Source organism: Musa acuminata, unplaced genomic scaffold (assembly GCF_036884655.1).
Source record: "Musa acuminata AAA Group cultivar baxijiao unplaced genomic scaffold, Cavendish_Baxijiao_AAA HiC_scaffold_1049, whole genome shotgun sequence".
In the NCBI taxonomy this organism is placed as follows: domain Eukaryota; kingdom Viridiplantae; phylum Streptophyta; class Magnoliopsida; order Zingiberales; family Musaceae; genus Musa; species Musa acuminata.
The window spans coordinates 93,544-117,901 of NW_027021263.1; the positions used below are offsets into that span (position 1 = coordinate 93,544).

The 24,358-nt window shown below is 55.1% G+C and overlaps 35 non-coding genes across 35 annotated transcripts; all 35 read left to right on the forward strand.

Annotated features, from left to right (window-relative positions):
- Positions 1-232: 232 nt before the first annotated feature.
- Positions 233-351, forward strand: LOC135665777 (5S ribosomal RNA). The gene has a single exon (XR_010509470.1). It is a non-coding gene; the product is annotated as a 5S ribosomal RNA (ribosomal RNA).
- Positions 352-897: 546 nt separating this feature from the next.
- On the forward strand, positions 898-1,016 carry LOC135665889 (5S ribosomal RNA). Its single transcript, XR_010509582.1, has one exon. It is a non-coding gene; the product is annotated as a 5S ribosomal RNA (ribosomal RNA).
- A 546-nt stretch (positions 1,017-1,562) lies between these two features.
- Positions 1,563-1,681, forward strand: LOC135665941 (5S ribosomal RNA). The gene has a single exon (XR_010509631.1). It is a non-coding gene; the product is annotated as a 5S ribosomal RNA (ribosomal RNA).
- A 546-nt stretch (positions 1,682-2,227) lies between these two features.
- Positions 2,228-2,346, forward strand: LOC135665952 (5S ribosomal RNA). Its single transcript, XR_010509642.1, has one exon. It is a non-coding gene; the product is annotated as a 5S ribosomal RNA (ribosomal RNA).
- A 546-nt stretch (positions 2,347-2,892) lies between these two features.
- Positions 2,893-3,011, forward strand: LOC135665964 (5S ribosomal RNA). The gene has a single exon (XR_010509653.1). It is a non-coding gene; the product is annotated as a 5S ribosomal RNA (ribosomal RNA).
- Positions 3,012-3,557: 546 nt separating this feature from the next.
- Positions 3,558-3,676, forward strand: LOC135665783 (5S ribosomal RNA). The gene has a single exon (XR_010509476.1). It is a non-coding gene; the product is annotated as a 5S ribosomal RNA (ribosomal RNA).
- A 546-nt stretch (positions 3,677-4,222) lies between these two features.
- LOC135665794 (5S ribosomal RNA) lies at positions 4,223-4,341 on the forward strand. Its single transcript, XR_010509487.1, has one exon. It is a non-coding gene; the product is annotated as a 5S ribosomal RNA (ribosomal RNA).
- Positions 4,342-4,887: 546 nt separating this feature from the next.
- LOC135665805 (5S ribosomal RNA) lies at positions 4,888-5,006 on the forward strand. Its single transcript, XR_010509498.1, has one exon. It is a non-coding gene; the product is annotated as a 5S ribosomal RNA (ribosomal RNA).
- A 546-nt stretch (positions 5,007-5,552) lies between these two features.
- Positions 5,553-5,671, forward strand: LOC135665816 (5S ribosomal RNA). The gene has a single exon (XR_010509509.1). It is a non-coding gene; the product is annotated as a 5S ribosomal RNA (ribosomal RNA).
- A 546-nt stretch (positions 5,672-6,217) lies between these two features.
- LOC135665827 (5S ribosomal RNA) lies at positions 6,218-6,336 on the forward strand. Its single transcript, XR_010509521.1, has one exon. It is a non-coding gene; the product is annotated as a 5S ribosomal RNA (ribosomal RNA).
- Positions 6,337-6,882: 546 nt separating this feature from the next.
- Positions 6,883-7,001, forward strand: LOC135665839 (5S ribosomal RNA). The gene has a single exon (XR_010509532.1). It is a non-coding gene; the product is annotated as a 5S ribosomal RNA (ribosomal RNA).
- Positions 7,002-7,547: 546 nt separating this feature from the next.
- Positions 7,548-7,666, forward strand: LOC135665850 (5S ribosomal RNA). The gene has a single exon (XR_010509543.1). It is a non-coding gene; the product is annotated as a 5S ribosomal RNA (ribosomal RNA).
- A 546-nt stretch (positions 7,667-8,212) lies between these two features.
- Positions 8,213-8,331, forward strand: LOC135665861 (5S ribosomal RNA). The gene has a single exon (XR_010509554.1). It is a non-coding gene; the product is annotated as a 5S ribosomal RNA (ribosomal RNA).
- Positions 8,332-8,877: 546 nt separating this feature from the next.
- LOC135665872 (5S ribosomal RNA) lies at positions 8,878-8,996 on the forward strand. Its single transcript, XR_010509565.1, has one exon. It is a non-coding gene; the product is annotated as a 5S ribosomal RNA (ribosomal RNA).
- Positions 8,997-9,542: 546 nt separating this feature from the next.
- On the forward strand, positions 9,543-9,661 carry LOC135665883 (5S ribosomal RNA). The gene has a single exon (XR_010509576.1). It is a non-coding gene; the product is annotated as a 5S ribosomal RNA (ribosomal RNA).
- A 546-nt stretch (positions 9,662-10,207) lies between these two features.
- Positions 10,208-10,326, forward strand: LOC135665896 (5S ribosomal RNA). Its single transcript, XR_010509588.1, has one exon. It is a non-coding gene; the product is annotated as a 5S ribosomal RNA (ribosomal RNA).
- Positions 10,327-10,872: 546 nt separating this feature from the next.
- On the forward strand, positions 10,873-10,991 carry LOC135665907 (5S ribosomal RNA). The gene has a single exon (XR_010509599.1). It is a non-coding gene; the product is annotated as a 5S ribosomal RNA (ribosomal RNA).
- A 546-nt stretch (positions 10,992-11,537) lies between these two features.
- LOC135665918 (5S ribosomal RNA) lies at positions 11,538-11,656 on the forward strand. Its single transcript, XR_010509610.1, has one exon. It is a non-coding gene; the product is annotated as a 5S ribosomal RNA (ribosomal RNA).
- Positions 11,657-12,202: 546 nt separating this feature from the next.
- On the forward strand, positions 12,203-12,321 carry LOC135665930 (5S ribosomal RNA). Its single transcript, XR_010509621.1, has one exon. It is a non-coding gene; the product is annotated as a 5S ribosomal RNA (ribosomal RNA).
- Positions 12,322-12,867: 546 nt separating this feature from the next.
- LOC135665935 (5S ribosomal RNA) lies at positions 12,868-12,986 on the forward strand. The gene has a single exon (XR_010509625.1). It is a non-coding gene; the product is annotated as a 5S ribosomal RNA (ribosomal RNA).
- A 546-nt stretch (positions 12,987-13,532) lies between these two features.
- Positions 13,533-13,651, forward strand: LOC135665936 (5S ribosomal RNA). The gene has a single exon (XR_010509626.1). It is a non-coding gene; the product is annotated as a 5S ribosomal RNA (ribosomal RNA).
- A 546-nt stretch (positions 13,652-14,197) lies between these two features.
- Positions 14,198-14,316, forward strand: LOC135665937 (5S ribosomal RNA). The gene has a single exon (XR_010509627.1). It is a non-coding gene; the product is annotated as a 5S ribosomal RNA (ribosomal RNA).
- Positions 14,317-14,862: 546 nt separating this feature from the next.
- LOC135665938 (5S ribosomal RNA) lies at positions 14,863-14,981 on the forward strand. Its single transcript, XR_010509628.1, has one exon. It is a non-coding gene; the product is annotated as a 5S ribosomal RNA (ribosomal RNA).
- Positions 14,982-15,527: 546 nt separating this feature from the next.
- Positions 15,528-15,646, forward strand: LOC135665939 (5S ribosomal RNA). The gene has a single exon (XR_010509629.1). It is a non-coding gene; the product is annotated as a 5S ribosomal RNA (ribosomal RNA).
- A 546-nt stretch (positions 15,647-16,192) lies between these two features.
- LOC135665940 (5S ribosomal RNA) lies at positions 16,193-16,311 on the forward strand. The gene has a single exon (XR_010509630.1). It is a non-coding gene; the product is annotated as a 5S ribosomal RNA (ribosomal RNA).
- A 546-nt stretch (positions 16,312-16,857) lies between these two features.
- On the forward strand, positions 16,858-16,976 carry LOC135665942 (5S ribosomal RNA). The gene has a single exon (XR_010509632.1). It is a non-coding gene; the product is annotated as a 5S ribosomal RNA (ribosomal RNA).
- Positions 16,977-17,522: 546 nt separating this feature from the next.
- On the forward strand, positions 17,523-17,641 carry LOC135665943 (5S ribosomal RNA). The gene has a single exon (XR_010509633.1). It is a non-coding gene; the product is annotated as a 5S ribosomal RNA (ribosomal RNA).
- A 546-nt stretch (positions 17,642-18,187) lies between these two features.
- Positions 18,188-18,306, forward strand: LOC135665944 (5S ribosomal RNA). The gene has a single exon (XR_010509634.1). It is a non-coding gene; the product is annotated as a 5S ribosomal RNA (ribosomal RNA).
- Positions 18,307-18,852: 546 nt separating this feature from the next.
- LOC135665945 (5S ribosomal RNA) lies at positions 18,853-18,971 on the forward strand. The gene has a single exon (XR_010509635.1). It is a non-coding gene; the product is annotated as a 5S ribosomal RNA (ribosomal RNA).
- A 546-nt stretch (positions 18,972-19,517) lies between these two features.
- On the forward strand, positions 19,518-19,636 carry LOC135665946 (5S ribosomal RNA). Its single transcript, XR_010509636.1, has one exon. It is a non-coding gene; the product is annotated as a 5S ribosomal RNA (ribosomal RNA).
- A 546-nt stretch (positions 19,637-20,182) lies between these two features.
- LOC135665947 (5S ribosomal RNA) lies at positions 20,183-20,301 on the forward strand. The gene has a single exon (XR_010509637.1). It is a non-coding gene; the product is annotated as a 5S ribosomal RNA (ribosomal RNA).
- Positions 20,302-20,847: 546 nt separating this feature from the next.
- Positions 20,848-20,966, forward strand: LOC135665948 (5S ribosomal RNA). The gene has a single exon (XR_010509638.1). It is a non-coding gene; the product is annotated as a 5S ribosomal RNA (ribosomal RNA).
- A 546-nt stretch (positions 20,967-21,512) lies between these two features.
- On the forward strand, positions 21,513-21,631 carry LOC135665901 (5S ribosomal RNA). The gene has a single exon (XR_010509593.1). It is a non-coding gene; the product is annotated as a 5S ribosomal RNA (ribosomal RNA).
- A 1,580-nt stretch (positions 21,632-23,211) lies between these two features.
- Positions 23,212-23,330, forward strand: LOC135665891 (5S ribosomal RNA). The gene has a single exon (XR_010509584.1). It is a non-coding gene; the product is annotated as a 5S ribosomal RNA (ribosomal RNA).
- Positions 23,331-23,876: 546 nt separating this feature from the next.
- LOC135665949 (5S ribosomal RNA) lies at positions 23,877-23,995 on the forward strand. Its single transcript, XR_010509639.1, has one exon. It is a non-coding gene; the product is annotated as a 5S ribosomal RNA (ribosomal RNA).
- Positions 23,996-24,358: the final 363 nt, after the last annotated feature.

Consider the following 24,358-nt stretch of genomic DNA (forward strand, 5'->3'; position numbering starts at 1 on the left):
AGCTTTCCGGAATGGGGCCGCAATAGCGATTCCGAGTTCGTTCGAGAAAGTCCCGATGGTTTCGGCGCGCGCTTGCCGTGTCCGGTACGCGGTCGGCCTCGTGGGCATCGGAGAGATCCGACGATGGCGATTCCGAGATCGTTCGAGAGGTTTCGGGGCGCGCAATGGGCTCCGGTCGTCGATATGCGCCGTCCGCGACGTGCACAAAGGCGAGGGACGACGCACACAAAACGAGTGCGATCATACCAGCACTAAAGCACCGGATCCCATCAGAACTCCGAAGTTAAGCGTGCTTGGGCGAGAGTAGTACTAGGATGGGTGACCCCCTGGGAAGTCCTCGTGTTGCACTCCTTTTTGCGCCCCGAGCGGCCAAAAGACTTACTTAAAACTCTCCTTTAAGCTTTTCAATTTTTCCAGCATCATGGCCAACAGTAAATGTGTCAGTAACATGTAAATGAAGTCATCATCTAAAAATTTCTTCGTAAACATACAATGATCAGACATGTATGGTTCCAGGATGGGTGACCCCATGGGAAGTCCTCGTGTTGCACTCCTTTTTGCGCCCCGAGCGGCCAAAACCTCTCCCGTCGACCTCCGAGGCGATGGTTTTGGGCCTCGGAATTCGCCGTGACCGCTACGCAGTCAGTCTCGTGGGGCTCGGAGAGAGCTTTCCGGAATGGGGCCGCAATAGCGATTCCGAGTTCGTTCGAGAAAGTCCCGATGGTTTCGGCGCGCGCTTGCCGTGTCCGGTACGCGGTCGGCCTCGTGGGCATCGGAGAGATCCGACGATGGCGATTCCGAGATCGTTCGAGAGGTTTCGGGGCGCGCAATGGGCTCCGGTCGTCGATATGCGCCGTCCGCGACGTGCACAAAGGCGAGGGACGACGCACACAAAACGAGTGCGATCATACCAGCACTAAAGCACCGGATCCCATCAGAACTCCGAAGTTAAGCGTGCTTGGGCGAGAGTAGTACTAGGATGGGTGACCCCCTGGGAAGTCCTCGTGTTGCACTCCTTTTTGCGCCCCGAGCGGCCAAAAGACTTACTTAAAACTCTCCTTTAAGCTTTTCAATTTTTCCAGCATCATGGCCAACAGTAAATGTGTCAGTAACATGTAAATGAAGTCATCATCTAAAAATTTCTTCGTAAACATACAATGATCAGACATGTATGGTTCCAGGATGGGTGACCCCATGGGAAGTCCTCGTGTTGCACTCCTTTTTGCGCCCCGAGCGGCCAAAACCTCTCCCGTCGACCTCCGAGGCGATGGTTTTGGGCCTCGGAATTCGCCGTGACCGCTACGCAGTCAGTCTCGTGGGGCTCGGAGAGAGCTTTCCGGAATGGGGCCGCAATAGCGATTCCGAGTTCGTTCGAGAAAGTCCCGATGGTTTCGGCGCGCGCTTGCCGTGTCCGGTACGCGGTCGGCCTCGTGGGCATCGGAGAGATCCGACGATGGCGATTCCGAGATCGTTCGAGAGGTTTCGGGGCGCGCAATGGGCTCCGGTCGTCGATATGCGCCGTCCGCGACGTGCACAAAGGCGAGGGACGACGCACACAAAACGAGTGCGATCATACCAGCACTAAAGCACCGGATCCCATCAGAACTCCGAAGTTAAGCGTGCTTGGGCGAGAGTAGTACTAGGATGGGTGACCCCCTGGGAAGTCCTCGTGTTGCACTCCTTTTTGCGCCCCGAGCGGCCAAAAGACTTACTTAAAACTCTCCTTTAAGCTTTTCAATTTTTCCAGCATCATGGCCAACAGTAAATGTGTCAGTAACATGTAAATGAAGTCATCATCTAAAAATTTCTTCGTAAACATACAATGATCAGACATGTATGGTTCCAGGATGGGTGACCCCATGGGAAGTCCTCGTGTTGCACTCCTTTTTGCGCCCCGAGCGGCCAAAACCTCTCCCGTCGACCTCCGAGGCGATGGTTTTGGGCCTCGGAATTCGCCGTGACCGCTACGCAGTCAGTCTCGTGGGGCTCGGAGAGAGCTTTCCGGAATGGGGCCGCAATAGCGATTCCGAGTTCGTTCGAGAAAGTCCCGATGGTTTCGGCGCGCGCTTGCCGTGTCCGGTACGCGGTCGGCCTCGTGGGCATCGGAGAGATCCGACGATGGCGATTCCGAGATCGTTCGAGAGGTTTCGGGGCGCGCAATGGGCTCCGGTCGTCGATATGCGCCGTCCGCGACGTGCACAAAGGCGAGGGACGACGCACACAAAACGAGTGCGATCATACCAGCACTAAAGCACCGGATCCCATCAGAACTCCGAAGTTAAGCGTGCTTGGGCGAGAGTAGTACTAGGATGGGTGACCCCCTGGGAAGTCCTCGTGTTGCACTCCTTTTTGCGCCCCGAGCGGCCAAAAGACTTACTTAAAACTCTCCTTTAAGCTTTTCAATTTTTCCAGCATCATGGCCAACAGTAAATGTGTCAGTAACATGTAAATGAAGTCATCATCTAAAAATTTCTTCGTAAACATACAATGATCAGACATGTATGGTTCCAGGATGGGTGACCCCATGGGAAGTCCTCGTGTTGCACTCCTTTTTGCGCCCCGAGCGGCCAAAACCTCTCCCGTCGACCTCCGAGGCGATGGTTTTGGGCCTCGGAATTCGCCGTGACCGCTACGCAGTCAGTCTCGTGGGGCTCGGAGAGAGCTTTCCGGAATGGGGCCGCAATAGCGATTCCGAGTTCGTTCGAGAAAGTCCCGATGGTTTCGGCGCGCGCTTGCCGTGTCCGGTACGCGGTCGGCCTCGTGGGCATCGGAGAGATCCGACGATGGCGATTCCGAGATCGTTCGAGAGGTTTCGGGGCGCGCAATGGGCTCCGGTCGTCGATATGCGCCGTCCGCGACGTGCACAAAGGCGAGGGACGACGCACACAAAACGAGTGCGATCATACCAGCACTAAAGCACCGGATCCCATCAGAACTCCGAAGTTAAGCGTGCTTGGGCGAGAGTAGTACTAGGATGGGTGACCCCCTGGGAAGTCCTCGTGTTGCACTCCTTTTTGCGCCCCGAGCGGCCAAAAGACTTACTTAAAACTCTCCTTTAAGCTTTTCAATTTTTCCAGCATCATGGCCAACAGTAAATGTGTCAGTAACATGTAAATGAAGTCATCATCTAAAAATTTCTTCGTAAACATACAATGATCAGACATGTATGGTTCCAGGATGGGTGACCCCATGGGAAGTCCTCGTGTTGCACTCCTTTTTGCGCCCCGAGCGGCCAAAACCTCTCCCGTCGACCTCCGAGGCGATGGTTTTGGGCCTCGGAATTCGCCGTGACCGCTACGCAGTCAGTCTCGTGGGGCTCGGAGAGAGCTTTCCGGAATGGGGCCGCAATAGCGATTCCGAGTTCGTTCGAGAAAGTCCCGATGGTTTCGGCGCGCGCTTGCCGTGTCCGGTACGCGGTCGGCCTCGTGGGCATCGGAGAGATCCGACGATGGCGATTCCGAGATCGTTCGAGAGGTTTCGGGGCGCGCAATGGGCTCCGGTCGTCGATATGCGCCGTCCGCGACGTGCACAAAGGCGAGGGACGACGCACACAAAACGAGTGCGATCATACCAGCACTAAAGCACCGGATCCCATCAGAACTCCGAAGTTAAGCGTGCTTGGGCGAGAGTAGTACTAGGATGGGTGACCCCCTGGGAAGTCCTCGTGTTGCACTCCTTTTTGCGCCCCGAGCGGCCAAAAGACTTACTTAAAACTCTCCTTTAAGCTTTTCAATTTTTCCAGCATCATGGCCAACAGTAAATGTGTCAGTAACATGTAAATGAAGTCATCATCTAAAAATTTCTTCGTAAACATACAATGATCAGACATGTATGGTTCCAGGATGGGTGACCCCATGGGAAGTCCTCGTGTTGCACTCCTTTTTGCGCCCCGAGCGGCCAAAACCTCTCCCGTCGACCTCCGAGGCGATGGTTTTGGGCCTCGGAATTCGCCGTGACCGCTACGCAGTCAGTCTCGTGGGGCTCGGAGAGAGCTTTCCGGAATGGGGCCGCAATAGCGATTCCGAGTTCGTTCGAGAAAGTCCCGATGGTTTCGGCGCGCGCTTGCCGTGTCCGGTACGCGGTCGGCCTCGTGGGCATCGGAGAGATCCGACGATGGCGATTCCGAGATCGTTCGAGAGGTTTCGGGGCGCGCAATGGGCTCCGGTCGTCGATATGCGCCGTCCGCGACGTGCACAAAGGCGAGGGACGACGCACACAAAACGAGTGCGATCATACCAGCACTAAAGCACCGGATCCCATCAGAACTCCGAAGTTAAGCGTGCTTGGGCGAGAGTAGTACTAGGATGGGTGACCCCCTGGGAAGTCCTCGTGTTGCACTCCTTTTTGCGCCCCGAGCGGCCAAAAGACTTACTTAAAACTCTCCTTTAAGCTTTTCAATTTTTCCAGCATCATGGCCAACAGTAAATGTGTCAGTAACATGTAAATGAAGTCATCATCTAAAAATTTCTTCGTAAACATACAATGATCAGACATGTATGGTTCCAGGATGGGTGACCCCATGGGAAGTCCTCGTGTTGCACTCCTTTTTGCGCCCCGAGCGGCCAAAACCTCTCCCGTCGACCTCCGAGGCGATGGTTTTGGGCCTCGGAATTCGCCGTGACCGCTACGCAGTCAGTCTCGTGGGGCTCGGAGAGAGCTTTCCGGAATGGGGCCGCAATAGCGATTCCGAGTTCGTTCGAGAAAGTCCCGATGGTTTCGGCGCGCGCTTGCCGTGTCCGGTACGCGGTCGGCCTCGTGGGCATCGGAGAGATCCGACGATGGCGATTCCGAGATCGTTCGAGAGGTTTCGGGGCGCGCAATGGGCTCCGGTCGTCGATATGCGCCGTCCGCGACGTGCACAAAGGCGAGGGACGACGCACACAAAACGAGTGCGATCATACCAGCACTAAAGCACCGGATCCCATCAGAACTCCGAAGTTAAGCGTGCTTGGGCGAGAGTAGTACTAGGATGGGTGACCCCCTGGGAAGTCCTCGTGTTGCACTCCTTTTTGCGCCCCGAGCGGCCAAAAGACTTACTTAAAACTCTCCTTTAAGCTTTTCAATTTTTCCAGCATCATGGCCAACAGTAAATGTGTCAGTAACATGTAAATGAAGTCATCATCTAAAAATTTCTTCGTAAACATACAATGATCAGACATGTATGGTTCCAGGATGGGTGACCCCATGGGAAGTCCTCGTGTTGCACTCCTTTTTGCGCCCCGAGCGGCCAAAACCTCTCCCGTCGACCTCCGAGGCGATGGTTTTGGGCCTCGGAATTCGCCGTGACCGCTACGCAGTCAGTCTCGTGGGGCTCGGAGAGAGCTTTCCGGAATGGGGCCGCAATAGCGATTCCGAGTTCGTTCGAGAAAGTCCCGATGGTTTCGGCGCGCGCTTGCCGTGTCCGGTACGCGGTCGGCCTCGTGGGCATCGGAGAGATCCGACGATGGCGATTCCGAGATCGTTCGAGAGGTTTCGGGGCGCGCAATGGGCTCCGGTCGTCGATATGCGCCGTCCGCGACGTGCACAAAGGCGAGGGACGACGCACACAAAACGAGTGCGATCATACCAGCACTAAAGCACCGGATCCCATCAGAACTCCGAAGTTAAGCGTGCTTGGGCGAGAGTAGTACTAGGATGGGTGACCCCCTGGGAAGTCCTCGTGTTGCACTCCTTTTTGCGCCCCGAGCGGCCAAAAGACTTACTTAAAACTCTCCTTTAAGCTTTTCAATTTTTCCAGCATCATGGCCAACAGTAAATGTGTCAGTAACATGTAAATGAAGTCATCATCTAAAAATTTCTTCGTAAACATACAATGATCAGACATGTATGGTTCCAGGATGGGTGACCCCATGGGAAGTCCTCGTGTTGCACTCCTTTTTGCGCCCCGAGCGGCCAAAACCTCTCCCGTCGACCTCCGAGGCGATGGTTTTGGGCCTCGGAATTCGCCGTGACCGCTACGCAGTCAGTCTCGTGGGGCTCGGAGAGAGCTTTCCGGAATGGGGCCGCAATAGCGATTCCGAGTTCGTTCGAGAAAGTCCCGATGGTTTCGGCGCGCGCTTGCCGTGTCCGGTACGCGGTCGGCCTCGTGGGCATCGGAGAGATCCGACGATGGCGATTCCGAGATCGTTCGAGAGGTTTCGGGGCGCGCAATGGGCTCCGGTCGTCGATATGCGCCGTCCGCGACGTGCACAAAGGCGAGGGACGACGCACACAAAACGAGTGCGATCATACCAGCACTAAAGCACCGGATCCCATCAGAACTCCGAAGTTAAGCGTGCTTGGGCGAGAGTAGTACTAGGATGGGTGACCCCCTGGGAAGTCCTCGTGTTGCACTCCTTTTTGCGCCCCGAGCGGCCAAAAGACTTACTTAAAACTCTCCTTTAAGCTTTTCAATTTTTCCAGCATCATGGCCAACAGTAAATGTGTCAGTAACATGTAAATGAAGTCATCATCTAAAAATTTCTTCGTAAACATACAATGATCAGACATGTATGGTTCCAGGATGGGTGACCCCATGGGAAGTCCTCGTGTTGCACTCCTTTTTGCGCCCCGAGCGGCCAAAACCTCTCCCGTCGACCTCCGAGGCGATGGTTTTGGGCCTCGGAATTCGCCGTGACCGCTACGCAGTCAGTCTCGTGGGGCTCGGAGAGAGCTTTCCGGAATGGGGCCGCAATAGCGATTCCGAGTTCGTTCGAGAAAGTCCCGATGGTTTCGGCGCGCGCTTGCCGTGTCCGGTACGCGGTCGGCCTCGTGGGCATCGGAGAGATCCGACGATGGCGATTCCGAGATCGTTCGAGAGGTTTCGGGGCGCGCAATGGGCTCCGGTCGTCGATATGCGCCGTCCGCGACGTGCACAAAGGCGAGGGACGACGCACACAAAACGAGTGCGATCATACCAGCACTAAAGCACCGGATCCCATCAGAACTCCGAAGTTAAGCGTGCTTGGGCGAGAGTAGTACTAGGATGGGTGACCCCCTGGGAAGTCCTCGTGTTGCACTCCTTTTTGCGCCCCGAGCGGCCAAAAGACTTACTTAAAACTCTCCTTTAAGCTTTTCAATTTTTCCAGCATCATGGCCAACAGTAAATGTGTCAGTAACATGTAAATGAAGTCATCATCTAAAAATTTCTTCGTAAACATACAATGATCAGACATGTATGGTTCCAGGATGGGTGACCCCATGGGAAGTCCTCGTGTTGCACTCCTTTTTGCGCCCCGAGCGGCCAAAACCTCTCCCGTCGACCTCCGAGGCGATGGTTTTGGGCCTCGGAATTCGCCGTGACCGCTACGCAGTCAGTCTCGTGGGGCTCGGAGAGAGCTTTCCGGAATGGGGCCGCAATAGCGATTCCGAGTTCGTTCGAGAAAGTCCCGATGGTTTCGGCGCGCGCTTGCCGTGTCCGGTACGCGGTCGGCCTCGTGGGCATCGGAGAGATCCGACGATGGCGATTCCGAGATCGTTCGAGAGGTTTCGGGGCGCGCAATGGGCTCCGGTCGTCGATATGCGCCGTCCGCGACGTGCACAAAGGCGAGGGACGACGCACACAAAACGAGTGCGATCATACCAGCACTAAAGCACCGGATCCCATCAGAACTCCGAAGTTAAGCGTGCTTGGGCGAGAGTAGTACTAGGATGGGTGACCCCCTGGGAAGTCCTCGTGTTGCACTCCTTTTTGCGCCCCGAGCGGCCAAAAGACTTACTTAAAACTCTCCTTTAAGCTTTTCAATTTTTCCAGCATCATGGCCAACAGTAAATGTGTCAGTAACATGTAAATGAAGTCATCATCTAAAAATTTCTTCGTAAACATACAATGATCAGACATGTATGGTTCCAGGATGGGTGACCCCATGGGAAGTCCTCGTGTTGCACTCCTTTTTGCGCCCCGAGCGGCCAAAACCTCTCCCGTCGACCTCCGAGGCGATGGTTTTGGGCCTCGGAATTCGCCGTGACCGCTACGCAGTCAGTCTCGTGGGGCTCGGAGAGAGCTTTCCGGAATGGGGCCGCAATAGCGATTCCGAGTTCGTTCGAGAAAGTCCCGATGGTTTCGGCGCGCGCTTGCCGTGTCCGGTACGCGGTCGGCCTCGTGGGCATCGGAGAGATCCGACGATGGCGATTCCGAGATCGTTCGAGAGGTTTCGGGGCGCGCAATGGGCTCCGGTCGTCGATATGCGCCGTCCGCGACGTGCACAAAGGCGAGGGACGACGCACACAAAACGAGTGCGATCATACCAGCACTAAAGCACCGGATCCCATCAGAACTCCGAAGTTAAGCGTGCTTGGGCGAGAGTAGTACTAGGATGGGTGACCCCCTGGGAAGTCCTCGTGTTGCACTCCTTTTTGCGCCCCGAGCGGCCAAAAGACTTACTTAAAACTCTCCTTTAAGCTTTTCAATTTTTCCAGCATCATGGCCAACAGTAAATGTGTCAGTAACATGTAAATGAAGTCATCATCTAAAAATTTCTTCGTAAACATACAATGATCAGACATGTATGGTTCCAGGATGGGTGACCCCATGGGAAGTCCTCGTGTTGCACTCCTTTTTGCGCCCCGAGCGGCCAAAACCTCTCCCGTCGACCTCCGAGGCGATGGTTTTGGGCCTCGGAATTCGCCGTGACCGCTACGCAGTCAGTCTCGTGGGGCTCGGAGAGAGCTTTCCGGAATGGGGCCGCAATAGCGATTCCGAGTTCGTTCGAGAAAGTCCCGATGGTTTCGGCGCGCGCTTGCCGTGTCCGGTACGCGGTCGGCCTCGTGGGCATCGGAGAGATCCGACGATGGCGATTCCGAGATCGTTCGAGAGGTTTCGGGGCGCGCAATGGGCTCCGGTCGTCGATATGCGCCGTCCGCGACGTGCACAAAGGCGAGGGACGACGCACACAAAACGAGTGCGATCATACCAGCACTAAAGCACCGGATCCCATCAGAACTCCGAAGTTAAGCGTGCTTGGGCGAGAGTAGTACTAGGATGGGTGACCCCCTGGGAAGTCCTCGTGTTGCACTCCTTTTTGCGCCCCGAGCGGCCAAAAGACTTACTTAAAACTCTCCTTTAAGCTTTTCAATTTTTCCAGCATCATGGCCAACAGTAAATGTGTCAGTAACATGTAAATGAAGTCATCATCTAAAAATTTCTTCGTAAACATACAATGATCAGACATGTATGGTTCCAGGATGGGTGACCCCATGGGAAGTCCTCGTGTTGCACTCCTTTTTGCGCCCCGAGCGGCCAAAACCTCTCCCGTCGACCTCCGAGGCGATGGTTTTGGGCCTCGGAATTCGCCGTGACCGCTACGCAGTCAGTCTCGTGGGGCTCGGAGAGAGCTTTCCGGAATGGGGCCGCAATAGCGATTCCGAGTTCGTTCGAGAAAGTCCCGATGGTTTCGGCGCGCGCTTGCCGTGTCCGGTACGCGGTCGGCCTCGTGGGCATCGGAGAGATCCGACGATGGCGATTCCGAGATCGTTCGAGAGGTTTCGGGGCGCGCAATGGGCTCCGGTCGTCGATATGCGCCGTCCGCGACGTGCACAAAGGCGAGGGACGACGCACACAAAACGAGTGCGATCATACCAGCACTAAAGCACCGGATCCCATCAGAACTCCGAAGTTAAGCGTGCTTGGGCGAGAGTAGTACTAGGATGGGTGACCCCCTGGGAAGTCCTCGTGTTGCACTCCTTTTTGCGCCCCGAGCGGCCAAAAGACTTACTTAAAACTCTCCTTTAAGCTTTTCAATTTTTCCAGCATCATGGCCAACAGTAAATGTGTCAGTAACATGTAAATGAAGTCATCATCTAAAAATTTCTTCGTAAACATACAATGATCAGACATGTATGGTTCCAGGATGGGTGACCCCATGGGAAGTCCTCGTGTTGCACTCCTTTTTGCGCCCCGAGCGGCCAAAACCTCTCCCGTCGACCTCCGAGGCGATGGTTTTGGGCCTCGGAATTCGCCGTGACCGCTACGCAGTCAGTCTCGTGGGGCTCGGAGAGAGCTTTCCGGAATGGGGCCGCAATAGCGATTCCGAGTTCGTTCGAGAAAGTCCCGATGGTTTCGGCGCGCGCTTGCCGTGTCCGGTACGCGGTCGGCCTCGTGGGCATCGGAGAGATCCGACGATGGCGATTCCGAGATCGTTCGAGAGGTTTCGGGGCGCGCAATGGGCTCCGGTCGTCGATATGCGCCGTCCGCGACGTGCACAAAGGCGAGGGACGACGCACACAAAACGAGTGCGATCATACCAGCACTAAAGCACCGGATCCCATCAGAACTCCGAAGTTAAGCGTGCTTGGGCGAGAGTAGTACTAGGATGGGTGACCCCCTGGGAAGTCCTCGTGTTGCACTCCTTTTTGCGCCCCGAGCGGCCAAAAGACTTACTTAAAACTCTCCTTTAAGCTTTTCAATTTTTCCAGCATCATGGCCAACAGTAAATGTGTCAGTAACATGTAAATGAAGTCATCATCTAAAAATTTCTTCGTAAACATACAATGATCAGACATGTATGGTTCCAGGATGGGTGACCCCATGGGAAGTCCTCGTGTTGCACTCCTTTTTGCGCCCCGAGCGGCCAAAACCTCTCCCGTCGACCTCCGAGGCGATGGTTTTGGGCCTCGGAATTCGCCGTGACCGCTACGCAGTCAGTCTCGTGGGGCTCGGAGAGAGCTTTCCGGAATGGGGCCGCAATAGCGATTCCGAGTTCGTTCGAGAAAGTCCCGATGGTTTCGGCGCGCGCTTGCCGTGTCCGGTACGCGGTCGGCCTCGTGGGCATCGGAGAGATCCGACGATGGCGATTCCGAGATCGTTCGAGAGGTTTCGGGGCGCGCAATGGGCTCCGGTCGTCGATATGCGCCGTCCGCGACGTGCACAAAGGCGAGGGACGACGCACACAAAACGAGTGCGATCATACCAGCACTAAAGCACCGGATCCCATCAGAACTCCGAAGTTAAGCGTGCTTGGGCGAGAGTAGTACTAGGATGGGTGACCCCCTGGGAAGTCCTCGTGTTGCACTCCTTTTTGCGCCCCGAGCGGCCAAAAGACTTACTTAAAACTCTCCTTTAAGCTTTTCAATTTTTCCAGCATCATGGCCAACAGTAAATGTGTCAGTAACATGTAAATGAAGTCATCATCTAAAAATTTCTTCGTAAACATACAATGATCAGACATGTATGGTTCCAGGATGGGTGACCCCATGGGAAGTCCTCGTGTTGCACTCCTTTTTGCGCCCCGAGCGGCCAAAACCTCTCCCGTCGACCTCCGAGGCGATGGTTTTGGGCCTCGGAATTCGCCGTGACCGCTACGCAGTCAGTCTCGTGGGGCTCGGAGAGAGCTTTCCGGAATGGGGCCGCAATAGCGATTCCGAGTTCGTTCGAGAAAGTCCCGATGGTTTCGGCGCGCGCTTGCCGTGTCCGGTACGCGGTCGGCCTCGTGGGCATCGGAGAGATCCGACGATGGCGATTCCGAGATCGTTCGAGAGGTTTCGGGGCGCGCAATGGGCTCCGGTCGTCGATATGCGCCGTCCGCGACGTGCACAAAGGCGAGGGACGACGCACACAAAACGAGTGCGATCATACCAGCACTAAAGCACCGGATCCCATCAGAACTCCGAAGTTAAGCGTGCTTGGGCGAGAGTAGTACTAGGATGGGTGACCCCCTGGGAAGTCCTCGTGTTGCACTCCTTTTTGCGCCCCGAGCGGCCAAAAGACTTACTTAAAACTCTCCTTTAAGCTTTTCAATTTTTCCAGCATCATGGCCAACAGTAAATGTGTCAGTAACATGTAAATGAAGTCATCATCTAAAAATTTCTTCGTAAACATACAATGATCAGACATGTATGGTTCCAGGATGGGTGACCCCATGGGAAGTCCTCGTGTTGCACTCCTTTTTGCGCCCCGAGCGGCCAAAACCTCTCCCGTCGACCTCCGAGGCGATGGTTTTGGGCCTCGGAATTCGCCGTGACCGCTACGCAGTCAGTCTCGTGGGGCTCGGAGAGAGCTTTCCGGAATGGGGCCGCAATAGCGATTCCGAGTTCGTTCGAGAAAGTCCCGATGGTTTCGGCGCGCGCTTGCCGTGTCCGGTACGCGGTCGGCCTCGTGGGCATCGGAGAGATCCGACGATGGCGATTCCGAGATCGTTCGAGAGGTTTCGGGGCGCGCAATGGGCTCCGGTCGTCGATATGCGCCGTCCGCGACGTGCACAAAGGCGAGGGACGACGCACACAAAACGAGTGCGATCATACCAGCACTAAAGCACCGGATCCCATCAGAACTCCGAAGTTAAGCGTGCTTGGGCGAGAGTAGTACTAGGATGGGTGACCCCCTGGGAAGTCCTCGTGTTGCACTCCTTTTTGCGCCCCGAGCGGCCAAAAGACTTACTTAAAACTCTCCTTTAAGCTTTTCAATTTTTCCAGCATCATGGCCAACAGTAAATGTGTCAGTAACATGTAAATGAAGTCATCATCTAAAAATTTCTTCGTAAACATACAATGATCAGACATGTATGGTTCCAGGATGGGTGACCCCATGGGAAGTCCTCGTGTTGCACTCCTTTTTGCGCCCCGAGCGGCCAAAACCTCTCCCGTCGACCTCCGAGGCGATGGTTTTGGGCCTCGGAATTCGCCGTGACCGCTACGCAGTCAGTCTCGTGGGGCTCGGAGAGAGCTTTCCGGAATGGGGCCGCAATAGCGATTCCGAGTTCGTTCGAGAAAGTCCCGATGGTTTCGGCGCGCGCTTGCCGTGTCCGGTACGCGGTCGGCCTCGTGGGCATCGGAGAGATCCGACGATGGCGATTCCGAGATCGTTCGAGAGGTTTCGGGGCGCGCAATGGGCTCCGGTCGTCGATATGCGCCGTCCGCGACGTGCACAAAGGCGAGGGACGACGCACACAAAACGAGTGCGATCATACCAGCACTAAAGCACCGGATCCCATCAGAACTCCGAAGTTAAGCGTGCTTGGGCGAGAGTAGTACTAGGATGGGTGACCCCCTGGGAAGTCCTCGTGTTGCACTCCTTTTTGCGCCCCGAGCGGCCAAAAGACTTACTTAAAACTCTCCTTTAAGCTTTTCAATTTTTCCAGCATCATGGCCAACAGTAAATGTGTCAGTAACATGTAAATGAAGTCATCATCTAAAAATTTCTTCGTAAACATACAATGATCAGACATGTATGGTTCCAGGATGGGTGACCCCATGGGAAGTCCTCGTGTTGCACTCCTTTTTGCGCCCCGAGCGGCCAAAACCTCTCCCGTCGACCTCCGAGGCGATGGTTTTGGGCCTCGGAATTCGCCGTGACCGCTACGCAGTCAGTCTCGTGGGGCTCGGAGAGAGCTTTCCGGAATGGGGCCGCAATAGCGATTCCGAGTTCGTTCGAGAAAGTCCCGATGGTTTCGGCGCGCGCTTGCCGTGTCCGGTACGCGGTCGGCCTCGTGGGCATCGGAGAGATCCGACGATGGCGATTCCGAGATCGTTCGAGAGGTTTCGGGGCGCGCAATGGGCTCCGGTCGTCGATATGCGCCGTCCGCGACGTGCACAAAGGCGAGGGACGACGCACACAAAACGAGTGCGATCATACCAGCACTAAAGCACCGGATCCCATCAGAACTCCGAAGTTAAGCGTGCTTGGGCGAGAGTAGTACTAGGATGGGTGACCCCCTGGGAAGTCCTCGTGTTGCACTCCTTTTTGCGCCCCGAGCGGCCAAAAGACTTACTTAAAACTCTCCTTTAAGCTTTTCAATTTTTCCAGCATCATGGCCAACAGTAAATGTGTCAGTAACATGTAAATGAAGTCATCATCTAAAAATTTCTTCGTAAACATACAATGATCAGACATGTATGGTTCCAGGATGGGTGACCCCATGGGAAGTCCTCGTGTTGCACTCCTTTTTGCGCCCCGAGCGGCCAAAACCTCTCCCGTCGACCTCCGAGGCGATGGTTTTGGGCCTCGGAATTCGCCGTGACCGCTACGCAGTCAGTCTCGTGGGGCTCGGAGAGAGCTTTCCGGAATGGGGCCGCAATAGCGATTCCGAGTTCGTTCGAGAAAGTCCCGATGGTTTCGGCGCGCGCTTGCCGTGTCCGGTACGCGGTCGGCCTCGTGGGCATCGGAGAGATCCGACGATGGCGATTCCGAGATCGTTCGAGAGGTTTCGGGGCGCGCAATGGGCTCCGGTCGTCGATATGCGCCGTCCGCGACGTGCACAAAGGCGAGGGACGACGCACACAAAACGAGTGCGATCATACCAGCACTAAAGCACCGGATCCCATCAGAACTCCGAAGTTAAGCGTGCTTGGGCGAGAGTAGTACTAGGATGGGTGACCCCCTGGGAAGTCCTCGTGTTGCACTCCTTTTTGCGCCCCGAGCGGCCAAAAGACTTACTTAAAACTCTCCTTTAAGCTTTTCAATTTTTCCAGCATCATGGCCAACAGTAAATGTGTCAGTAACATGTAAATGAAGTCATCATCTAAAAATTTCTTCGTAAACATACAATGATCAGACATGTATGGTTCCAGGATGGGTGACCCCATGGGAAGTCCTCGTGTTGCACTCCTTTTTGCGCCCCGAGCGGCCAAAACCTCTCCCGTCGACCTCCGAGGCGATGGTTTTGGGCCTCGGAATTCGCCGTGACCGCTACGCAGTCAGTCTCGTGGGGCTCGGAGAGAGCTTTCCGGAATGGGGCCGCAATAGCGATTCCGAGTTCGTTCGAGAAAGTCCCGATGGTTTCGGCGCGCGCTTGCCGTGTCCGGTACGCGGTCGGCCTCGTGGGCATCGGAGAGATCCGACGATGGCGATTCCGAGATCGTTCGAGAGGTTTCGGGGCGCGCAATGGGCTCCGGTCGTCGATATGCGCCGTCCGCGACGTGCACAAAGGCGAGGGACGACGCACACAAAACGAGTGCGATCATACCAGCACTAAAGCACCGGATCCCATCAGAACTCCGAAGTTAAGCGTGCTTGGGCGAGAGTAGTACTAGGATGGGTGACCCCCTGGGAAGTCCTCGTGTTGCACTCCTTTTTGCGCCCCGAGCGGCCAAAAGACTTACTTAAAACTCTCCTTTAAGCTTTTCAATTTTTCCAGCATCATGGCCAACAGTAAATGTGTCAGTAACATGTAAATGAAGTCATCATCTAAAAATTTCTTCGTAAACATACAATGATCAGACATGTATGGTTCCAGGATGGGTGACCCCATGGGAAGTCCTCGTGTTGCACTCCTTTTTGCGCCCCGAGCGGCCAAAACCTCTCCCGTCGACCTCCGAGGCGATGGTTTTGGGCCTCGGAATTCGCCGTGACCGCTACGCAGTCAGTCTCGTGGGGCTCGGAGAGAGCTTTCCGGAATGGGGCCGCAATAGCGATTCCGAGTTCGTTCGAGAAAGTCCCGATGGTTTCGGCGCGCGCTTGCCGTGTCCGGTACGCGGTCGGCCTCGTGGGCATCGGAGAGATCCGACGATGGCGATTCCGAGATCGTTCGAGAGGTTTCGGGGCGCGCAATGGGCTCCGGTCGTCGATATGCGCCGTCCGCGACGTGCACAAAGGCGAGGGACGACGCACACAAAACGAGTGCGATCATACCAGCACTAAAGCACCGGATCCCATCAGAACTCCGAAGTTAAGCGTGCTTGGGCGAGAGTAGTACTAGGATGGGTGACCCCCTGGGAAGTCCTCGTGTTGCACTCCTTTTTGCGCCCCGAGCGGCCAAAAGACTTACTTAAAACTCTCCTTTAAGCTTTTCAATTTTTCCAGCATCATGGCCAACAGTAAATGTGTCAGTAACATGTAAATGAAGTCATCATCTAAAAATTTCTTCGTAAACATACAATGATCAGACATGTATGGTTCCAGGATGGGTGACCCCATGGGAAGTCCTCGTGTTGCACTCCTTTTTGCGCCCCGAGCGGCCAAAACCTCTCCCGTCGACCTCCGAGGCGATGGTTTTGGGCCTCGGAATTCGCCGTGACCGCTACGCAGTCAGTCTCGTGGGGCTCGGAGAGAGCTTTCCGGAATGGGGCCGCAATAGCGATTCCGAGTTCGTTCGAGAAAGTCCCGATGGTTTCGGCGCGCGCTTGCCGTGTCCGGTACGCGGTCGGCCTCGTGGGCATCGGAGAGATCCGACGATGGCGATTCCGAGATCGTTCGAGAGGTTTCGGGGCGCGCAATGGGCTCCGGTCGTCGATATGCGCCGTCCGCGACGTGCACAAAGGCGAGGGACGACGCACACAAAACGAGTGCGATCATACCAGCACTAAAGCACCGGATCCCATCAGAACTCCGAAGTTAAGCGTGCTTGGGCGAGAGTAGTACTAGGATGGGTGACCCCCTGGGAAGTCCTCGTGTTGCACTCCTTTTTGCGCCCCGAGCGGCCAAAAGACTTACTTAAAACTCTCCTTTAAGCTTTTCAATTTTTCCAGCATCATGGCCAACAGTAAATGTGTCAGTAACATGTAAATGAAGTCATCATCTAAAAATTTCTTCGTAAACATACAATGATCAGACATGTATGGTTCCAGGATGGGTGACCCCATGGGAAGTCCTCGTGTTGCACTCCTTTTTGCGCCCCGAGCGGCCAAAACCTCTCCCGTCGACCTCCGAGGCGATGGTTTTGGGCCTCGGAATTCGCCGTGACCGCTACGCAGTCAGTCTCGTGGGGCTCGGAGAGAGCTTTCCGGAATGGGGCCGCAATAGCGATTCCGAGTTCGTTCGAGAAAGTCCCGATGGTTTCGGCGCGCGCTTGCCGTGTCCGGTACGCGGTCGGCCTCGTGGGCATCGGAGAGATCCGACGATGGCGATTCCGAGATCGTTCGAGAGGTTTCGGGGCGCGCAATGGGCTCCGGTCGTCGATATGCGCCGTCCGCGACGTGCACAAAGGCGAGGGACGACGCACACAAAACGAGTGCGATCATACCAGCACTAAAGCACCGGATCCCATCAGAACTCCGAAGTTAAGCGTGCTTGGGCGAGAGTAGTACTAGGATGGGTGACCCCCTGGGAAGTCCTCGTGTTGCACTCCTTTTTGCGCCCCGAGCGGCCAAAAGACTTACTTAAAACTCTCCTTTAAGCTTTTCAATTTTTCCAGCATCATGGCCAACAGTAAATGTGTCAGTAACATGTAAATGAAGTCATCATCTAAAAATTTCTTCGTAAACATACAATGATCAGACATGTATGGTTCCAGGATGGGTGACCCCATGGGAAGTCCTCGTGTTGCACTCCTTTTTGCGCCCCGAGCGGCCAAAACCTCTCCCGTCGACCTCCGAGGCGATGGTTTTGGGCCTCGGAATTCGCCGTGACCGCTACGCAGTCAGTCTCGTGGGGCTCGGAGAGAGCTTTCCGGAATGGGGCCGCAATAGCGATTCCGAGTTCGTTCGAGAAAGTCCCGATGGTTTCGGCGCGCGCTTGCCGTGTCCGGTACGCGGTCGGCCTCGTGGGCATCGGAGAGATCCGACGATGGCGATTCCGAGATCGTTCGAGAGGTTTCGGGGCGCGCAATGGGCTCCGGTCGTCGATATGCGCCGTCCGCGACGTGCACAAAGGCGAGGGACGACGCACACAAAACGAGTGCGATCATACCAGCACTAAAGCACCGGATCCCATCAGAACTCCGAAGTTAAGCGTGCTTGGGCGAGAGTAGTACTAGGATGGGTGACCCCCTGGGAAGTCCTCGTGTTGCACTCCTTTTTGCGCCCCGAGCGGCCAAAAGACTTACTTAAAACTCTCCTTTAAGCTTTTCAATTTTTCCAGCATCATGGCCAACAGTAAATGTGTCAGTAACATGTAAATGAAGTCATCATCTAAAAATTTCTTCGTAAACATACAATGATCAGACATGTATGGTTCCAGGATGGGTGACCCCATGGGAAGTCCTCGTGTTGCACTCCTTTTTGCGCCCCGAGCGGCCAAAACCTCTCCCGTCGACCTCCGAGGCGATGGTTTTGGGCCTCGGAATTCGCCGTGACCGCTACGCAGTCAGTCTCGTGGGGCTCGGAGAGAGCTTTCCGGAATGGGGCCGCAATAGCGATTCCGAGTTCGTTCGAGAAAGTCCCGATGGTTTCGGCGCGCGCTTGCCGTGTCCGGTACGCGGTCGGCCTCGTGGGCATCGGAGAGATCCGACGATGGCGATTCCGAGATCGTTCGAGAGGTTTCGGGGCGCGCAATGGGCTCCGGTCGTCGATATGCGCCGTCCGCGACGTGCACAAAGGCGAGGGACGACGCACACAAAACGAGTGCGATCATACCAGCACTAAAGCACCGGATCCCATCAGAACTCCGAAGTTAAGCGTGCTTGGGCGAGAGTAGTACTAGGATGGGTGACCCCCTGGGAAGTCCTCGTGTTGCACTCCTTTTTGCGCCCCGAGCGGCCAAAAGACTTACTTAAAACTCTCCTTTAAGCTTTTCAATTTTTCCAGCATCATGGCCAACAGTAAATGTGTCAGTAACATGTAAATGAAGTCATCATCTAAAAATTTCTTCGTAAACATACAATGATCAGACATGTATGGTTCCAGGATGGGTGACCCCATGGGAAGTCCTCGTGTTGCACTCCTTTTTGCGCCCCGAGCGGCCAAAACCTCTCCCGTCGACCTCCGAGGCGATGGTTTTGGGCCTCGGAATTCGCCGTGACCGCTACGCAGTCAGTCTCGTGGGGCTCGGAGAGAGCTTTCCGGAATGGGGCCGCAATAGCGATTCCGAGTTCGTTCGAGAAAGTCCCGATGGTTTCGGCGCGCGCTTGCCGTGTCCGGTACGCGGTCGGCCTCGTGGGCATCGGAGAGATCCGACGATGGCGATTCCGAGATCGTTCGAGAGGTTTCGGGGCGCGCAATGGGCTCCGGTCGTCGATATGCGCCGTCCGCGACGTGCACAAAGGCGAGGGACGACGCACACAAAACGAGTGCGATCATACCAGCACTAAAGCACCGGATCCCATCAGAACTCCGAAGTTAAGCGTGCTTGGGCGAGAGTAGTACTAGGATGGGTGACCCCCTGGGAAGTCCTCGTGTTGCACTCCTTTTTGCGCCCCGAGCGGCCAAAAGACTTACTTAAAACTCTCCTTTAAGCTTTTCAATTTTTCCAGCATCATGGCCAACAGTAAATGTGTCAGTAACATGTAAATGAAGTCATCATCTAAAAATTTCTTCGTAAACATACAATGATCAGACATGTATGGTTCCAGGATGGGTGACCCCATGGGAAGTCCTCGTGTTGCACTCCTTTTTGCGCCCCGAGCGGCCAAAACCTCTCCCGTCGACCTCCGAGGCGATGGTTTTGGGCCTCGGAATTCGCCGTGACCGCTACGCAGTCAGTCTCGTGGGGCTCGGAGAGAGCTTTCCGGAATGGGGCCGCAATAGCGATTCCGAGTTCGTTCGAGAAAGTCCCGATGGTTTCGGCGCGCGCTTGCCGTGTCCGGTACGCGGTCGGCCTCGTGGGCATCGGAGAGATCCGACGATGGCGATTCCGAGATCGTTCGAGAGGTTTCGGGGCGCGCAATGGGCTCCGGTCGTCGATATGCGCCGTCCGCGACGTGCACAAAGGCGAGGGACGACGCACACAAAACGAGTGCGATCATACCAGCACTAAAGCACCGGATCCCATCAGAACTCCGAAGTTAAGCGTGCTTGGGCGAGAGTAGTACTAGGATGGGTGACCCCCTGGGAAGTCCTCGTGTTGCACTCCTTTTTGCGCCCCGAGCGGCCAAAAGACTTACTTAAAACTCTCCTTTAAGCTTTTCAATTTTTCCAGCATCATGGCCAACAGTAAATGTGTCAGTAACATGTAAATGAAGTCATCATCTAAAAATTTCTTCGTAAACATACAATGATCAGACATGTATGGTTCCAGGATGGGTGACCCCATGGGAAGTCCTCGTGTTGCACTCCTTTTTGCGCCCCGAGCGGCCAAAACCTCTCCCGTCGACCTCCGAGGCGATGGTTTTGGGCCTCGGAATTCGCCGTGACCGCTACGCAGTCAGTCTCGTGGGGCTCGGAGAGAGCTTTCCGGAATGGGGCCGCAATAGCGATTCCGAGTTCGTTCGAGAAAGTCCCGATGGTTTCGGCGCGCGCTTGCCGTGTCCGGTACGCGGTCGGCCTCGTGGGCATCGGAGAGATCCGACGATGGCGATTCCGAGATCGTTCGAGAGGTTTCGGGGCGCGCAATGGGCTCCGGTCGTCGATATGCGCCGTCCGCGACGTGCACAAAGGCGAGGGACGACGCACACAAAACGAGTGCGATCATACCAGCACTAAAGCACCGGATCCCATCAGAACTCCGAAGTTAAGCGTGCTTGGGCGAGAGTAGTACTAGGATGGGTGACCCCCTGGGAAGTCCTCGTGTTGCACTCCTTTTTGCGCCCCGAGCGGCCAAAAGACTTACTTAAAACTCTCCTTTAAGCTTTTCAATTTTTCCAGCATCATGGCCAACAGTAAATGTGTCAGTAACATGTAAATGAAGTCATCATCTAAAAATTTCTTCGTAAACATACAATGATCAGACATGTATGGTTCCAGGATGGGTGACCCCATGGGAAGTCCTCGTGTTGCACTCCTTTTTGCGCCCCGAGCGGCCAAAACCTCTCCCGTCGACCTCCGAGGCGATGGTTTTGGGCCTCGGAATTCGCCGTGACCGCTACGCAGTCAGTCTCGTGGGGCTCGGAGAGAGCTTTCCGGAATGGGGCCGCAATAGCGATTCCGAGTTCGTTCGAGAAAGTCCCGATGGTTTCGGCGCGCGCTTGCCGTGTCCGGTACGCGGTCGGCCTCGTGGGCATCGGAGAGATCCGACGATGGCGATTCCGAGATCGTTCGAGAGGTTTCGGGGCGCGCAATGGGCTCCGGTCGTCGATATGCGCCGTCCGCGACGTGCACAAAGGCGAGGGACGACGCACACAAAACGAGTGCGATCATACCAGCACTAAAGCACCGGATCCCATCAGAACTCCGAAGTTAAGCGTGCTTGGGCGAGAGTAGTACTAGGATGGGTGACCCCCTGGGAAGTCCTCGTGTTGCACTCCTTTTTGCGCCCCGAGCGGCCAAAAGACTTACTTAAAACTCTCCTTTAAGCTTTTCAATTTTTCCAGCATCATGGCCAACAGTAAATGTGTCAGTAACATGTAAATGAAGTCATCATCTAAAAATTTCTTCGTAAACATACAATGATCAGACATGTATGGTTCCAGGATGGGTGACCCCATGGGAAGTCCTCGTGTTGCACTCCTTTTTGCGCCCCGAGCGGCCAAAACCTCTCCCGTCGACCTCCGAGGCGATGGTTTTGGGCCTCGGAATTCGCCGTGACCGCTACGCAGTCAGTCTCGTGGGGCTCGGAGAGAGCTTTCCGGAATGGGGCCGCAATAGCGATTCCGAGTTCGTTCGAGAAAGTCCCGATGGTTTCGGCGCGCGCTTGCCGTGTCCGGTACGCGGTCGGCCTCGTGGGCATCGGAGAGATCCGACGATGGCGATTCCGAGATCGTTCGAGAGGTTTCGGGGCGCGCAATGGGCTCCGGTCGTCGATATGCGCCGTCCGCGACGTGCACAAAGGCGAGGGACGACGCACACAAAACGAGTGCGATCATACCAGCACTAAAGCACCGGATCCCATCAGAACTTCGAAGTTAAGCGTGCTTGGGCGAGAGTAGTACTAGGATGGGTGACCCCCTGGGAAGTCCTCGTGTTGCACTCCTTTTTGCGCCCCGAGCGGCCAAAAGACTTACTTAAAACTCTCCTTTAAGCTTTTCAATTTTTCCAGCATCATGGCCAACAGTAAATGTGTCAGTAACATGTAAATGAAGTCATCATCTAAAAATTTCTTCGTAAACATACAATGATCAGACATGTATGGTTCCAGGATGGGTGACCCCATGGGAAGTCCTCGTGTTGCACTCCTTTTTGCGCCCCGAGCGGCCAAAACCTCTCCCGTCGACCTCCGAGGCGATGGTTTTGGGCCTCGGAATTCGCCGTGACCGCTACGCAGTCAGTCTCGTGGGGCTCGGAGAGAGCTTTCCGGAATGGGGCCGCAATAGCGATTCCGAGTTCGTTCGAGAAAGTCCCGATGGTTTCGGCGCGCGCTTGCCGTGTCCGGTACGCGGTCGGCCTCGTGGGAAGTCCTAGGATGGGTGACCCCCTGGGAAGTCCTCGTGTTGCACTCCTTTTTGCGCCCCGAGCGGCCAAAAGACTTACTTAAAACTCTCCTTTAAGCTTTTCAATTTTTCCAGCATCATGGCCAACAGTAAATGTGTCAGTAACATGTAAATGAAGTCATCATCTAAAAATTTCTTCGTAAACATACAATGATCAGACATGTATGGTTCCAGGATGGGTGACCCCATGGGAAGTCCTCGTGTTGCACTCCTTTTTGCGCCCCGAGCGGCCAAAACCTCTCCCGTCGACCTCCGAGGCGATGGTTTTGGGCCTCGGAATTCGCCGTGACCGCTACGCAGTCAGTCTCGTGGGGCTCGGAGAGAGCTTTCCGGAATGGGGCCGCAATAGCGATTCCGAGTTCGTTCGAGAAAGTCCCGATGGTTTCGGCGCGCGCTTGCCGTGTCCGGTACGCGGTCGGCCTCGTGGGAAGTACTAGGATGGGTGACCCCCTGGGAAGTCCTCGTGTTGCACTCCTTTTTGCGCCCCGAGCGGCCAAAAGACTTACTTAAAACTCTCCTTTAAGCTTTTCAATTTTTCCAGCATCATGGCCAACAGTAAATGTGTCAGTAACATGTAAATGAAGTCATCATCTAAAAATTTCTTCGTAAACATACAATGATCAGACATGTATGGTTCCAGGATGGGTGACCCCATGGGAAGTCCTCGTGTTGCACTCCTTTTTGCGCCCCGAGCGGCCAAAACCTCTCCCGTCGACCTCCGAGGCGATGGTTTTGGGCCTCGGAATTCGCCGTGACCGCTACGCAGTCAGTCTCGTGGGGCTCGGAGAGAGCTTTCCGGAATGGGGCCGCAATAGCGATTCCGAGTTCGTTCGAGAAAGTCCCGATGGTTTCGGCGCGCGCTTGCCGTGTCCGGTACGCGGTCGGCCTCGTGGGAAGTCCTAGGATGGGTGACCCCCTGGGAAGTCCTCGTGTTGCACTCCTTTTTGCGCCCCGAGCGGCCAAAACCTCTCTCCGGTACGCGGTCGGCCTCGTGGGCATCGGAGAGATCCGACGATGGCGATTCCGAGATCGTTCGAGAGGTTTTGGGGCGCGCAATGGGCTCCGGTCGTCGATATGCGCCGTCCGCGACGTGCACAAAGGCGAGGGACGACGCACACAAAACGTGTGCGATCATACCAGCACTAAAGCACCGGATCCCATCAGAACTCCGAAGTTAAGCGTGCTTGGGCGAGAGTAGTACTAGGATGGGTGACCCCCTGGGAAGTCCTCGTGTTGCACTCCTTTTTGCGCCCCGAGCGGCCAAAAGACTTACTTAAAACTCTCCTTTAAGCTTTTCAATTTTTCCAGCATCATGGCCAACAGTAAATGTGTCAGTAACATGTAAATGAAGTCATCATCTAAAAATTTCTTCGTAAACATACAATGATCAGACATGTATGGTTCCAGGATGGGTGACCCCATGGGAAGTCCTCGTGTTGCACTCCTTTTTGCGCCCCGAGCGGCCAAAACCTCTCCCGTCGACCTCCGAGGCGATGGTTTTGGGCCTCGGAATTCGCCGTGACCGCTACGCAGTCAGTCTCGTGGGGCTCGGAGAGAGCTTTCCGGAATGGGGCCGCAATAGCGATTCCGAGTTCGTTCGAGAAAGTCCCGATGGTTTCGGCGCGCGCTTGCCGTGTCCGGTACGCGGTCGGCCTCGTGGGCATCGGAGAGATCCGACGATGGCGATTCCGAGATCGTTCGAGAGGTTTCGGGGCGCGCAATGGGCTCCGGTCGTCGATATGCGCCGTCCGCGACGTGCACAAAGGCGAGGGACGACGCACACAAAACGAGTGCGATCATACCAGCACTAAAGCACCGGATCCCATCAGAACTCCGAAGTTAAGCGTGCTTGGGCGAGAGTAGTACTAGGATGGGTGACCCCCTGGGAAGTCCTCGTGTTGCACTCCTTTTTGCGCCCCGAGCGGCCAAAAGACTTACTTAAAACTCTCCTTTAAGCTTTTCAATTTTTCCAGCATCATGGCCAACAGTAAATGTGTCAGTAACATGTAAATGAAGTCATCATCTAAAAATTTCTTCGTAAACATACAATGATCAGACATGTATGGTTCCAGGATGGGTGACCCCATGGGAAGTCCTCGTGTTGCACTCCTTTTTGCGCCCCGAGCGGCCAAAACCTCTCCCGTCGACCTCCGAGGCGATGGTTTTGGGCCTCGGAATTCGCCGTGACCGCTACGCAGTCAGTCTCGTGGGGCTCGGAGAGAGCTTTCCGGAATGGGGCCGCAATAGCGATTCCGAGTTCGTTCGAGAAA